At 40.2% G+C, this 13,716-nt stretch overlaps 1 pseudogene; it reads left to right on the top strand.

Annotated features, from left to right (window-relative positions):
• LOC102181413 lies at window positions 11,662-12,029 on the top strand (annotated as a pseudogene).

Genomic DNA, 13,716 nt, shown 5'->3' with positions numbered 1-13,716 from the left:
CTCTCTAGTGTCTTAGACACCTGACTCTCTTCCTACCTCTCAACAAATATGAAATATGCACTATGTATTTGCCATATGCAAACCTCTGGACTCTGTGTTGGGAATTCAGTGGAAACATGAAACAGTCCCTCCTTTCAAGAAGTTTGCGGCTGGTGAGAAAAGTTTTTAAAAAGTAAAAGAAAAGACAGACTAACACAACTTCCAAAAGACCTTACAATCCAGCATTTCAGTGCCTTGATCAGAACATGCGCAGGTCAAGTGATAGCACATTGACGTGTGAGAGGAGCAGGGAGGGAGAGAGCTTCTTAGACTTGATGATGTACAAATTGTATGTAGATCCCAAGCTTCAGGCTTATACTTGCTGCTACACAGAAGAAAATAAAAAGTCAGAAAGGGAAACTCAAATATGACAAGAGCCAGGCAAAACAGAACAAGCTAAGATGACTTTATGACAACATAGAGCTTAAAAGAAGAAGATCTGTATGTAGAATCATTTTTGTTTATCACGAAATCCCACCTCTCTGTATCATTACAAATAATTACAGTTTACTAGTCATTATTAGCTAAGCTACACCTCACAACCATCTCCTCCTTTTCCTCAGATACAAACACAGACAAGCATGTTTCCACCCCACAGTCATTGCACTTTTTCTTTTCTCTTCGCGCTCTGTTCAGATATTTACATGGATCCTTGCAGACCCTGCAGAGGCTTTCATATCACCCAAGCGAAACCAGCATTCCATGCCCCTCTTCATCCCTTGGCCCTTGCTCGTTTTTATACATAGAACCTGAATCCTATCCAAGTATTTGGCTTCTGTATTTATTTGTTTGATTATTGTCTGTCTCCCTGGATAACGTGAGCTCCCTCTCACAGGAGAGATATGTTTTTGTTGCTGTTGTTGATTTAGCTCTTGTGTCGCAGGACCTGGTCACTGTTTATCACATCACATCCAAGGTTCTCAATAAATATTACTGACTGAAAAAATACATATCATTTAATTCTTAAAACAACCCAAAGAAGTTGGGAAAACTGAGGATTAGAGAGGATGAACAATTGGTCATGTGGTTCACAGATCATATCAATACATGGAAGAGTTAGAATTTGAATCTGAGAGAGCCTGGGGATTTAAGCAGCTACACATATGTATTGCCTTTGAGATGAGTGTGAGTAATTCCAAGAGAAGTGTTCAGGTTGAAGAAAGCAAGAACATACAAGGAATTCTAAAAAGTCCACGTGAGCATGGACTATGACAAGAATGGGCTCACTTTCATTAAGAGAAAATAAATAGGAAAAATTAAGGATGATTGTGAGGTGAGAGGGCAAACATGAGTCTCTAAATGCATCAACATTAGTGGAAAACAATAAACAATAGCAACGAAGACTAAAGCTATCAGTCCTCTAACGTGTAAACCCCAGAATTCTATGAGCATCTTCTGGAAAACATGGGGAATGATGGAGAAAAAGTCATCAAGTGAGCTCCCACATACCTTTCTGGAATGGCCACCTGCTCCCACTTGGGGTCACCATCATCCAATCAGAATGCAGGCCTGCTTTGTCAACCTGAAGACAGCCTGCTCCTGGCGCCGACCTGGTCAGCATCACCCTTATCTGTCTCTGCCATGATCACCTTATGTGTTTCCTCTTCACCATGATAAAATGAGCCCCTTTCTCCTTTTGAGCATACTTTAAATTACTGGAAGCAAATTCTCCAAGAACATTTTCCAGTCAAGTTTTAAATTATACAAATTATCTGACTTTCATCCTTTACTGGAAGAACTGACTGACATTTTGGTCAGTCACCATGAGCATCTTTTTCTCATACTTGGAAAAAAGAGCATTTGCAATCTACCTCAAAGACACAGAGAGTAAAATCTCTTTCCTATTAAACACACAGAGACATTCCTACAGGCTTGAGGCCCCTGCCCCCTCACGCATGGGGGCAAGGAGGCCGCTTGCCTTTCCTCAAATTCCTAATGACAGCCAGAGATACTTAGACCCAGGGGAGAAATGAAGGCCATTAGGTGCCTCCAAGCGCAGACCAGATACTTAATCATGTTAAATGAAGGCCGTTAAAACCAGGCAGTCAGAGAGGAATAGAGATTGTGCTCCTCTTCTCCACTAGCGTGCTGCCAAGAACATTGTTATCCAAATAAATCACCGAGGTAACCTTCTATTTAAAATTCTCTCTGTCTTGGCTTCCATCCCCTTTTTCAAAGCCTCATAGAATCCTGTTTTAATTTATATTTTTCAAGAGGACATCACCTCACCATACAATACAAATGAGATATTACTGGTGACTGCATCTCAAGCTGTATTGGAAGCAGGCTCCTAAAATGTGGGTGGGTTTATGGTAGAAGGATACACCATTTTTCCTGGAGATGGGTCTCACCTCCTTCAATTTCTCACTCTCTCCAGTTAAGAAAAAGTTTCATCCTAGACTCTTAAAGGTAGTGGTCCTAGACCTGAGTCCCAGACCTAAGGGAGCACTGTGAGAGATGAACTGCCATAGTGTGAAGTGATGGTGGGGTTATCTGATGGGCTGGACTACAAAGCAGCCCGGCCTCAGTAGATTTCATTTAATTTCACTTGAAACAACATTTATTGAGTCTGACTGCATCAGACACACTGCTAGGCACCTCCTCATATGTTCTCATTTTTCAGTCCCAAAGTAGCACTGTGAAGGAGACATCGTTTTTCCCATGATTATGAAATAAAGCCAAGGTTCAGAAATGTTAAATCACATTCTCAAAGAGAAGAACTAAACTTTAAGCTCACAACTTCTGACATCATATATGAAAATTTTGCTGCAGAGTGGATTCCAATTATCTTGGCACATATGAAAGAAGACACATTTTTCTTGGAATTGTTGAGTTTCATAACGACTCCAAAGGATTCTTTAGAATGTGAAACTTGACACATGTCCCAACATATATCTACGTCCCAAACTGGTCTTTCTCATCTATAAGTAGTTATTTCAGCTTTAACACATTTTTCTAGTCTTTCAGTATATACACCTTGAAGCAGTCTTTGATTCAGTCTCTGTTCTATCTTTATCAATCTACTATCAAACCTTGCTTTTTTCTTCAAAATGTTTTTCAGTTCACCCTGTTTCCCTTCATCTTACATTCCTCACCCTAGTCTAGTCTGTCCTGAATCACTGCAATCACCTTCAACCTACCTTCCTTTTCACTGTTTTTCGTGCTTTCCAATAACCACAGCATCTAAGGTCACACCATAGTGTGCAGAATCCTGCGCAAAATACTTTCTGCAGGGTCCCTGTCTATATAAACCAGTTGATTTAAAAATGTATTCTAGAATTCATGGCCCCATGTGAGGTATGATGGTTTATCGGTAGTGATTTACAGTAATGTATAGAGAATGGACTCATATATTTTTTTTTTTTTTTAGTTTTATGATCAGTGAATGTGAAGATTTTTCACTGTGTCCAGGAAACTTCTCTTCCTGTTCAAGTCCAGGAAACATCTTTTCAGGTTCTTTATTTTCTTGGTTAATTTTATACCTCTCACCACAAGAAAAATGTAGCGATGCTGTTCAGTTCAGTTCAGTTGCTCAGTTGTGTCCGACTCTTTGTGACCCCATGAATCATGGCACACCAGGCTTCCCTGTCCATCACCAACTCCCAGAGTTTACCCAGACTCATGTCCATTGAGTCGGTGATGCCATCCAGCCATCTCATCCTCTGTCATCCCCTTCTTCTCCTTCCCTCAATCCCTCCCAGCATCAGGGTCTTTTCCAATGAGTCAACTCTTCACATGAGGTGGCCAAAGTACTGGAGTTTCAGCCTCAGCATCAGTCCTTCCAATGAACACCCAGGACTGGTCTCCTTTAGGATGAACTGGTTGGATCTCCTTGCAGTCCAAGGGACTCTCAAGAGTCTTCTCCAACAACACAATTCAAAAGCATCAGTTCTTTGGCGCTCAGCTTTCTTCACCATCCAGCTCTCACATCCATACATGACTACTGGACAAACCATAGCCTTGACTAGATGGACTTTAGTCGGCAAAGTAATGTCTCTGCTTTTGAATATGCTATCTAGGTTGGTTATAACTTTCCTTCCAAAGAGTAAGCATCTTTGAATTCATGGCTGCAGTCACCATCTGCAGTGATCTTGGAGCCCAAAAAAATAAAGTCTGACACTGTTGACACTGTTTCCACTGTTTCCCCATCTACTTCCCATGAAGTGATGGGACCAGATGCCATGATCTTAGTTTTATGAATGTTGAGCTTTAAGCCAACTTTTTCACTCTCCTCTTTCATTTTCATCAAGAGGCCTTTAAGTTCCTCTTCACTTTCTACCATAAAGGTGGTGTCATCTGCATATCTGAGGTTACTGATATTTCTCCTGGCATGACCCAGATAATCATGATGGTGTGATCACTCACCTAGAGCCAGACATCCTGGAATGCGAAGTCAAATGGGCCTTAGGAAGTATCACTATGAACAAAAGTAGTGGAGGTGATGGAACTCCAGCTGAGCTATTTCAAATCCTGAAAGACGATGCTGTGAAAGTGCTGCACTCAATATGCTAGCAATTTGGAAAACTCAGCAGTGGCCACAGGACTGGAAAATGTCAGTTTTCATTCCAATCCCAAAGAAAGACAATGCCAAAGAATGCTCAAACTACCACACAATTGCACTCATCTCACACGCTAGTAAAGTAATGCTGTTACTATCCAAAATACCACTGTTCTTCAGAATTTGTTTATGTTGACCAATACAAACTTTCTTTCCCCCGACTTTCCCTAATACCCTTTATTTAATGCTGGTTACACTATTACTCAAGATGCCTGTAAACATCAGGTATCAGTGACTTTCATAGGTCATTACTGTGCATCACTGACGATGTTCATGAATGTAAGTCTTATCCAGAGTATGCAAGAAAATAGAAATGCTAATTATTTCCTGGTGATATTGATTTACCATTTAGCATCTTATAGCATTAACATAAAATAACACCTCTTCCTACCACATATTCTCTTGATTTGGGGAGATTATGATCAATATATTGCTAGAATATGATTACTTTTAATTGTTTTCAGTTTTATAGAGATACACTTAATATGCAAAACCTGCATATATTTAATGCATACCCTTTGATGAGTTTGGACACATGCATATACCCATGGTACCATTACCACAAACAAGGAAATAAACATATCCATGACCACCGAAAGATTTCTGCGTCCTCTTGCTGTCTGTGTGTGTGTGTGTGTGTGTATGTGTGTATATATTAAGAACACTTGGTATGAGAGCTACTCTCTTCATTTTTAAGTACACAATACATATTGTTAACTATAGGTACTATGTTGCATGGCAGATCTCTAGATTTATTCATTTTGTCTAACTGTAACTTCATGCCTGCTGAACCACAATCCCCATTTTCCATTTCCCTCGCCCTATGGCAACCAGCATTCTATGTTTTACTGCTATGGGTTTGATTATTTTATACTTAGACTTCACAGAAGTACCAGACTTGTGGCATCTTGGTCTGCATTCAGTGAAACCTGCTTGAGAGCACTGCCAACTCCAGCTGCTTCTGGTTATCTGAAAGGAAATAAGAAAATTTTGTGAAAGTCACTTCCAAGTATGGAGATTCTCTGAAACTCAGGCAGGGTGCCACTTACCTGAGTCTAAAGGTAGTAATACCTTCCTACCCAACATCATTTCCAGACCTTTCTAAAACGCTGCTTGTCTGAGAACTCATAATGTCTTGTTATTGCCAACCATACCCATTATATCCTCTTGTCTGTTTTTCCTGACCCAGTATAATCTGACTTTTACAGTCTCTGCAGCCCAATTTCTCTCTGTTCTCCAATTCTCATCCATCCCAGTTAAATAAGCTCTGACCATATCTTCCATGTTCATTTCAACTCAGGTGTCTTGGCTCACATTTTTCCCCCTGTTTTTCCCAGTTCAATCACATAAATCCTGTTCATTTAAAAAAATTCAGCTCAAGTCCTAAGTCTTCTCTGTGTACATAAATTCACACTGTTTTCTCCTTTTTTGTCAGTATGCTGTGTATAAAAGTCACTGATAGTCACTTTAGGATAAAACTGGTTGCTTTTTCTTTTCTTTGTGCATGTGAGCCTATTAAGTTACCACATCTCTTCAATTAAACTATAAGTTTCTTGATAGCTGGGAAGTATGAAACACACTATCTGGGATCCCTACAATGCTTTGAACAATAGACATTGGTTGAGAAATTCAACAAGGCAAAGTATCATCAGTCCAAAGCTAAACTTGGTCACTTTGTTAGAATAAGGCATTTCTTCTCTGGAAATCTTGGTAAAAATAAGTGATTAAGAAAATGAAAAGGACAGGGTGAAATTTAGAGAATGATAAAGAGAACAGGAAAAGATGGTTTTTGTGCCCACCTTGTCAAAATATATTTCCTCTAAGAAGTCAGATGGGTCTTTATTTTACTCTGGGGAAGGCAAATGATATGTGCAGTGGAAACACTTAACCATGGTTTCCTAAAGACATGTAATGCCACAGAGAGCACTTTAAACTGAAGAAAATAAGATCAGGTCCTTATTAATTGCGAGAAAAAAAGAACAGTGGATCTGCAGGTTGTTGAAGGGAGAGCTGAAAGCAAACACAGAAATCTCCACAATTTCTCTATTCATCTTTACTCTCCTAATTGCATTTTAAGGCAAATGCCAAAAGATAAAATAGGATCTTTTATTTTAAAAATTGCTATTAGATTTCTTCTGTATTTGTAACCTCTTGTTGTGGAATATTTCAAACACATTCTAAAAATAAAAAGGGTAATAAAACAAGTCACTCAGAACCCTCGCTATGTTGCAGGTCACTCACGGACATTCTTGCATCATTTCTACCTCCTACCTGTCCACCCAGATCATTTCTAAGCCAATTTCTAACATCATATAATTTAAAATTTATATTCAAGTATATATCTCTATTGTGTATTTGAGAGCTTCCCTCATCACTCAGTTGGTAAAGAACCTGCCTGCAATGCGGGAGACCTGGGTTCAATCCCTGCCTGGGTCGGGAAGATCCCCTGGAGAAGAGAATGGCAACCCACTCCAGTACTCTTGCTGGAGAATTCCATGGACAGAGGAGCCTGGCAAGCTACAGTCCATGGGATCGCAAAGAGTCAGTCAGGACTGTGCAACTAACTTTCTTCCCTCTCTTTCTTACATATCTCTAAATGACAAACACTTCCTTCACAAAAACTCATATTTTCATCAAACATACACACAAAAAAAATTTCCTTAATACCATCAAATAGCCAATGTTCACATTTTCCAAATCATATTGTGATCTTTTAACATATTGTGTATTTGAATTAAAATCAAAACAAAGCCCATACAGCTTCCCAGGTGGCGCTAGTGGTAAAGAACCTGCCTGCCAATGCAGGAGACGTAAGAGAGGAGGGGTCCATCCCTGGGACTGGAAGGTGCCCTGGAGGAGGACATGGCAACCCACTCCAGTATTCTTGCATGAGAATCCCCATGGACAGAGAAGGCTGGTGGGTTGCAATCAACGGGGTCACAAAGAGTCAGACAGGGCTAAAGCGACTTAGCACACACAGCACTGATTGCTTCCTGATGAAGTTCTCTGCCTAATTCAGGTGAAGTATTGGAGTCAAAAAAAAAAAAAAAAAAAAGAAGCCCATATATTGGACTGGTTAATATGTCACATGTGTTAATGTTTTCTGAGTCCATTTAATATTGTTTCTTTTTTTTCCTTATAATTTTTCCTTGCAATAATTTAACATATACCCTATGTTTCCCACAGTGTTTTACTGATTTCATTTCCTGTGGTATCATTTAACATGTTCTCCTGGTTCTAGCTCTTCACTTTCTTCTAATTTGTCAGATTTAGGCACTTGAATGTTTCAGAGGCTGTTTTGCTTTTTTGTTTCTTATCTGGCAAAACGGCTTCATAGGTGGTGCTGTTATTTCCAGAAGTAGATACTTACTGATTTAATTTTAATACTTACTGACCTAAGTTCTGAAAATTCTGAAAGAGATGGGAATTCTGAAAGAGATGGGCATACCAGACCACCTGAGCAGCCTCTTGAGAAATCTGTATGCAGCTCAGGAAGCAGCAGTTAGAACTGGACATGGAACAACAGACTGGTTCCAGATAGGAAAAAGATACATCAAGGCTGTATATTGTCACCCTGCTTATTTAAGTTATATGCAGAGTACATCATGAGAAACGCTGGGCTGGAAGAAGCACAGCTGGAATCAAGATTGTCAGGAGAAATATCAATAACCTCAGATATGCAGATAACACCACCCTTATGGCAGAACGTGAAGAAGAACTAAAGAGCCTCTTGATGAGAGTGAAAGAGGAGAGTGAAAAAGTTGGCTCAACATTCAGAAAACTAAGATCATGGCACCCGGGCCCATCACTTCATGGGAAATAGATGGGGAAACAGTGGAAACAGTGGAAGACTTTGAATTTTGGGCTCCAAAATCACTGCAGATGGTGACTGCAGCCATGAAATTAAAAGACGCTTACTCCTTGGAAGGAAAGGTATGACCAACCTAGATAACATATTCAAAAGCAGAGATGTTACTTTGCCAACAAAGGTCCATCTAGTCAAGGCTATGGTTTTTCCATTAGTCATGTATGGACGTGAGAGTTGGACTATAAAGAAAGCTGAGCACCGAAGAATTGATGCTTTTGAACTGTGGTGTTGGAGAAGACCCTTGAGAGTCCCTTGGACTGCAAGGAGATCCAACCAGTCCATCCTAGAGGAAATCAGTCCTGAATATTCATTGGAAGGACTGATGTTGAAGCTGAAACTCTAATACTTTGACCACTTGACAAGAACAGCTTACTCATTTGAAAAGACCCTGATGCTGGGAAAGATTGAGGGCAGGAGGAGAAGGGGATGAGGACAGAGGATGAGATGGTTGGATGGCATCATGGACTCAATGGACATGAGTTTGAGTAAACTCTGGGAGTTGGTGATGGATGGGGAGGCCTGGCGTGCTGCAGTCCATGGAGTCACAAAGAGTCGGACACAACTGAGTGACTGAACGGAATTGAACTGATCTAAGTTTAATTCTTTTTGTCATCTTAGCAGCCATTGAGGAATATTGCCTGAATCAACTAAATCCTTAAGGGTTGGAAAATGATGATTTGCCAATTTAATTGTTCTGTATTTTTTAATTGGTATATTTTTAGAAATAGAAATTTCCCTTCATCAGCTATATCAAGGAATAGTTTTATTAGCAAAGGTTAGATACATTTTGGATACCTTCCATTTATTCCTCCATTTTCTAAAAAAAAAAAAAAAAAAAAAAAAAATTCTCCCCTAATTAATGACAGGACTTCCCTGGTAGCTCAGCTGGAAAAGAATCTTCCTGCAAAGCAGGATACCTGGGTTTGATCCCTGGGTTGGGAAGATCCCCTGGAGGAGGGTATGGCAACCTACTCCAGTATTCTTGCCTGGAAAATCCCCGTGGACAGAGGAGCCTGGCTGGCTACTGACCATGGGGTGCAAAGAGTCAGACACAACTTAGTGACTAACCAGCAGCTTCAAAGATAATCAGGTGGCGCTGGTGGTAAACAACTCGCCTCCTAATGCAGGAGAAGTAAGAGACATGGGTTCGATCCCTGGTTCGCAAAGATCCCCTGGAGGAGGACATGTCTACCCTCTCCAGTATTGTTGCCTATAGAATCCCATGGGCAGAGGAGCCTGGCAGGCTACAGCCATAGTGTCTCAAAGAGTTGAAAATGATTGAATCAACATAGTATGCACCCAATGATAACCAAAGGGATTTTTTATATATCACTAAAAACTATACTTAATGTATTTCAATCTCTTCTATTTATTACCCTTATTATCTCAATTTTGGTAAGTAGGAGCCTTCAAGTTGGCTTTTGCAACTTTTTTTGACAGAACTGTAGTGGTGTTTAGTAACATCCATTTTTGACAGCATAAGATATTCTAGACACAGCTTGTATATTCCCACCCTAAACCCAGAAGCAGCCATTTCTCCAGGGAGGACATATACACGTATAGATTATATATAATCCACAAGTATAATATAAAATATGTGTAACATATAATCACACATGTATATATTATGTATTATACATTATAGTGTATAAGATATTAACAGTATATGTACAGTTATGATATATTATTAATATGCATTATAAATTTATATTGTCATGTATTATATGTTATAATATAGATATGCAACTTTTCAAAGACAGAAAATATCATGAAATCCTACTGACGTGTCTCATTCAAATTCCAGAAGACAGTTTTGGCTTATCCTCATCAGTTTCATATGCATGTCTTTTTTCTTTCATGTCAAACACCCTGCTGAGTCTGTCTTTATCAAATTTACCTATCGGGCATTATAGACACATGGTTTGAGATGTACTGATAGTGAAGACAAATGGCAGCAATGTCAGTGCTGACACCAAAACTGTGAATACTGAAAACATAGTTGTACAGTCACAGTGCTGTGACTCAGAGTGGTTTGGAATAGTTCCTATCTCTGCGGCTGTTGTATCACCTGGGACGACATCTATTTTGTCTTAGACTGCATTCCATTTCTTAAGACTTACTTCCTAAATTTTAATTAGAATTATTTTAAACATTATATGTTTACCAAGTCCAACTTATAAAACAAAGCATATCCAAAAAGTATTACTTCTATCCCTGACCCCCTTCCAACCTAGTTTCTCCCTCCTTTTAGAGGAAACTTTTTATTTTAATATTAAGGTTTACAGTCCTAGTTAATGGCAACATACCTATATCTATCTTGCTATTTTTGCCTATACGAAAGACTACCCCAGAGTATGACATAGGATTGTGCTGTCCAGCACAGTAGCCCTCAGTTCAGTTCAGTTCAGTCATTCAGTCGTGTCCGACTCTTTGCAACCCCGTGAATCGCAGCACGCCAGGCCTCCCTGTCCATCACCAACTCCCGGAGTTCACTCAGACTCACGTCCATCGAGTCAGTGATGCCATCCAGCCATCTCATCCTCTGTCGTCCCCTTCTCCTCCTGCCCCCAATCCCTCCCAGCATCAGGGTCTTTTCCAATGAGTCAACTCTTCGCATGAGGTGGCCAAAGTACTAGGGTTTCAGCCTTAGCATCATTCCTTCCAAAGAAATCCCAGGACTGATCTCCTTCAGAATGGACTGGTTGGATCTCCTTGCAGTCCAAGGGACTCTCAAGAGTCTTCTCCAACACCACAGTTCAAAAGCATCAATTCTTCGGTGCTCAGCTTTCTTCACAGTCCAACTCTCACATCCACACACAACCACAGGAAAAACCATAGCCATGACTAGATGGACATTTGTTGACAAAGTAATGTCTCTGCTTTTGAATATGCTATCTAGGTTGGTCATAACTTTCCTTCCAAGGAGTAAGCGTCTTTTAATTTCATGGCTGCAGTCACCATCTGCAGTGATTTTGGAGCCCACAAAATAAAGTCTGTCACCATTTCCATTGTTTCCCCATCTATTTGCCATGAAGTGATGTTCTTGAAAGTGGAAGAGGAGAGCAAAAAAGTTGGCTTAAAACTCAACATTCAAAAAACTAAGATCATGGCACTCAGCCCCATCACTTCACTGCAAATAGAAGTCCTCATCTCAGAAATTCAACTTAAAACTGTATTTGCAGGAGCCGTTGAGGTAACCAGCGCGAGCTCGCCCGCCTGAAGAATATGAAAAAGCAGAGCAACTCGGTTAAGGGAAAGCGCCGAGATGATCGGCTTTCGGCTGCCGCCCACAAGCAGAGGGACTCGGAGATCATGCCACAGAAGCAGAAAAAGGCAAATGAGAAGAAGGAGGAACCCAAGTAGCTTTGTGGCTTCGTGTCTAGCCCTCTTGCCCTTCGCCTGTGTGCCTGGAGCCAGTCCCATCACGCTCGCGTTTTCTCCTGTAGCTCACAGGTCCCAGCACCGATGGCGGTCCCTTTGCGCTGAGTCTGCAGCGGGTCCCTCTTGTGCTTCCAACCCCTCAGGTAGCCTCTCTCCCCCTGGGCCACTCCTGGGGGTGAGGGAGCTACCCTTTCCCAGTGTTTTTTATTCCTGTGGGGCTCACCCCAAAGTATTAAAAGTAGCTTTGTAATTCAAATCAAAGAAAAAAAAACTATATTTGCAGTGGTCTGAGTGTTACAGCTCTGAGTCATTTGTGTTTCTACATGTCCACATATGTGTGTGGTTGTGTAGATAGAGGGTGAAGCCACTGAATAATTTTGTGATATTCAAATTCAACCATTCCCAGTGTCACTGGAAATGAGATTGTTTCTTTTAAAATGAACTTATTTATTTTAATTGGAGGGTAATTACTTTACAGTCTCGTGATGGGTTTTGTCATACATCAGCATGAATCGGCCACAGGGGCACATGTGTCCCCCCCACCTTGAACCCCTTTCCCACCTCCCTCCCCATCCTATCCCTCTAGGTTGTCCCAGAGCACCAGCTTTGGGTGCCCTGCTTCACACATTAAAATTGCACTGGTCATCTGTTTTACATATGGTAATATACATGTTTAAAAGCTATTCTCTCAAATCATCCCACCCTCGCCTTCACCCTCTGAATCCAAAAATCTGTTCTTTACATCTGTGTCGCCTTTGCTGATCGGCATGCAGGATCGACAGTGCCGTCTTTCTAGATTCCATGTATATGCGTTAGTATACAGCATTTGTCTTTCTCTTCCTGACTTACTTCTTACTTCACTCTGTATAATAGGCTCCAGGTTCATCCACCTCATGAGAACTGACTCAGATGCATTCCCCTTTGTAGCTGAGTAATATTCCATCATGTATACGCACCACAACTTCCTTATCCATTCCACTGCCAAGGGACATCTAGGTTACTTCCACATCCTAGCTATTGTAAATAGTGTTGCAATGAACATTGGGGTACATGTGTCTCTTTCATTTCTCGTTTTCTTGGGGTATATGCCCAGAAGTGGGATTGCTGGGTTGTATGGCAGTTCTATTCCCAGTTTTAAAATGAGATTCTTGAGGAAGAAGAAAGTAAATACAGATGTAAGGTAGTAGAGATTTAAAAATAAAACTTTGTATTTAAATTTTGACTGGAAACTCATCTTCATGAGATTGTTTTTCCTTAAAGCACTTTTTTAAAAGTATGTGGTGGTTCTATCTACTGGAAAGACCTAGAAATTGTGACAGTGGCAAAGTGCTCCTACTGTGTTGAAAATACTGTTTTCCAACTGAAGGGAACCAGGGTTCCTTAAGGTGGTGCCTGGTTCTAAGTCCACAACAGGAAATACACAAGCTGAGCCTGAAATATCTTGTTGCAACAGACAGTAAGGTGATTAATAAACACCACTAAGAGCCAACTTAAAGAGGCCTTCACTAGCCAACAATGAGGTAATTTTGTAAGTATAACAAATGCAATTAAATTAAAATACACCAAATATGCTTAAATCCAAGCATCAATAATAATACTAAAAGAATAACAACAAAGAAAGCTACTTGTTTACTAGTAGATGATGCTAGAGAATCCAATTCAATCAAAAAAGCAGAAATTCTCTTGAATAGATCACAAATTTTGCAAAGCTAGAAATGGCCTATCACAAATTACTGCCTCATCTACTTGTCTAATTAGCAAGTTTTCAGGATCAGTTTTTTTCAGTGTCTAAGATAACAGAATTCAACTAGGTAAAAGAAAACAAGATCAAATTGCAAGCATATTGTTCATTTTTAATTACAAGACAGCT

Source organism: Capra hircus, chromosome 17, assembly GCF_001704415.2.
Source record: "Capra hircus breed San Clemente chromosome 17, ASM170441v1, whole genome shotgun sequence".
In the NCBI taxonomy this organism is placed as follows: Eukaryota; Metazoa; Chordata; class Mammalia; order Artiodactyla; family Bovidae; genus Capra; species Capra hircus.
Note: the sequence above shows the minus strand (reverse complement) of the source record. Positions and strands in the feature narration are given on the sequence as shown.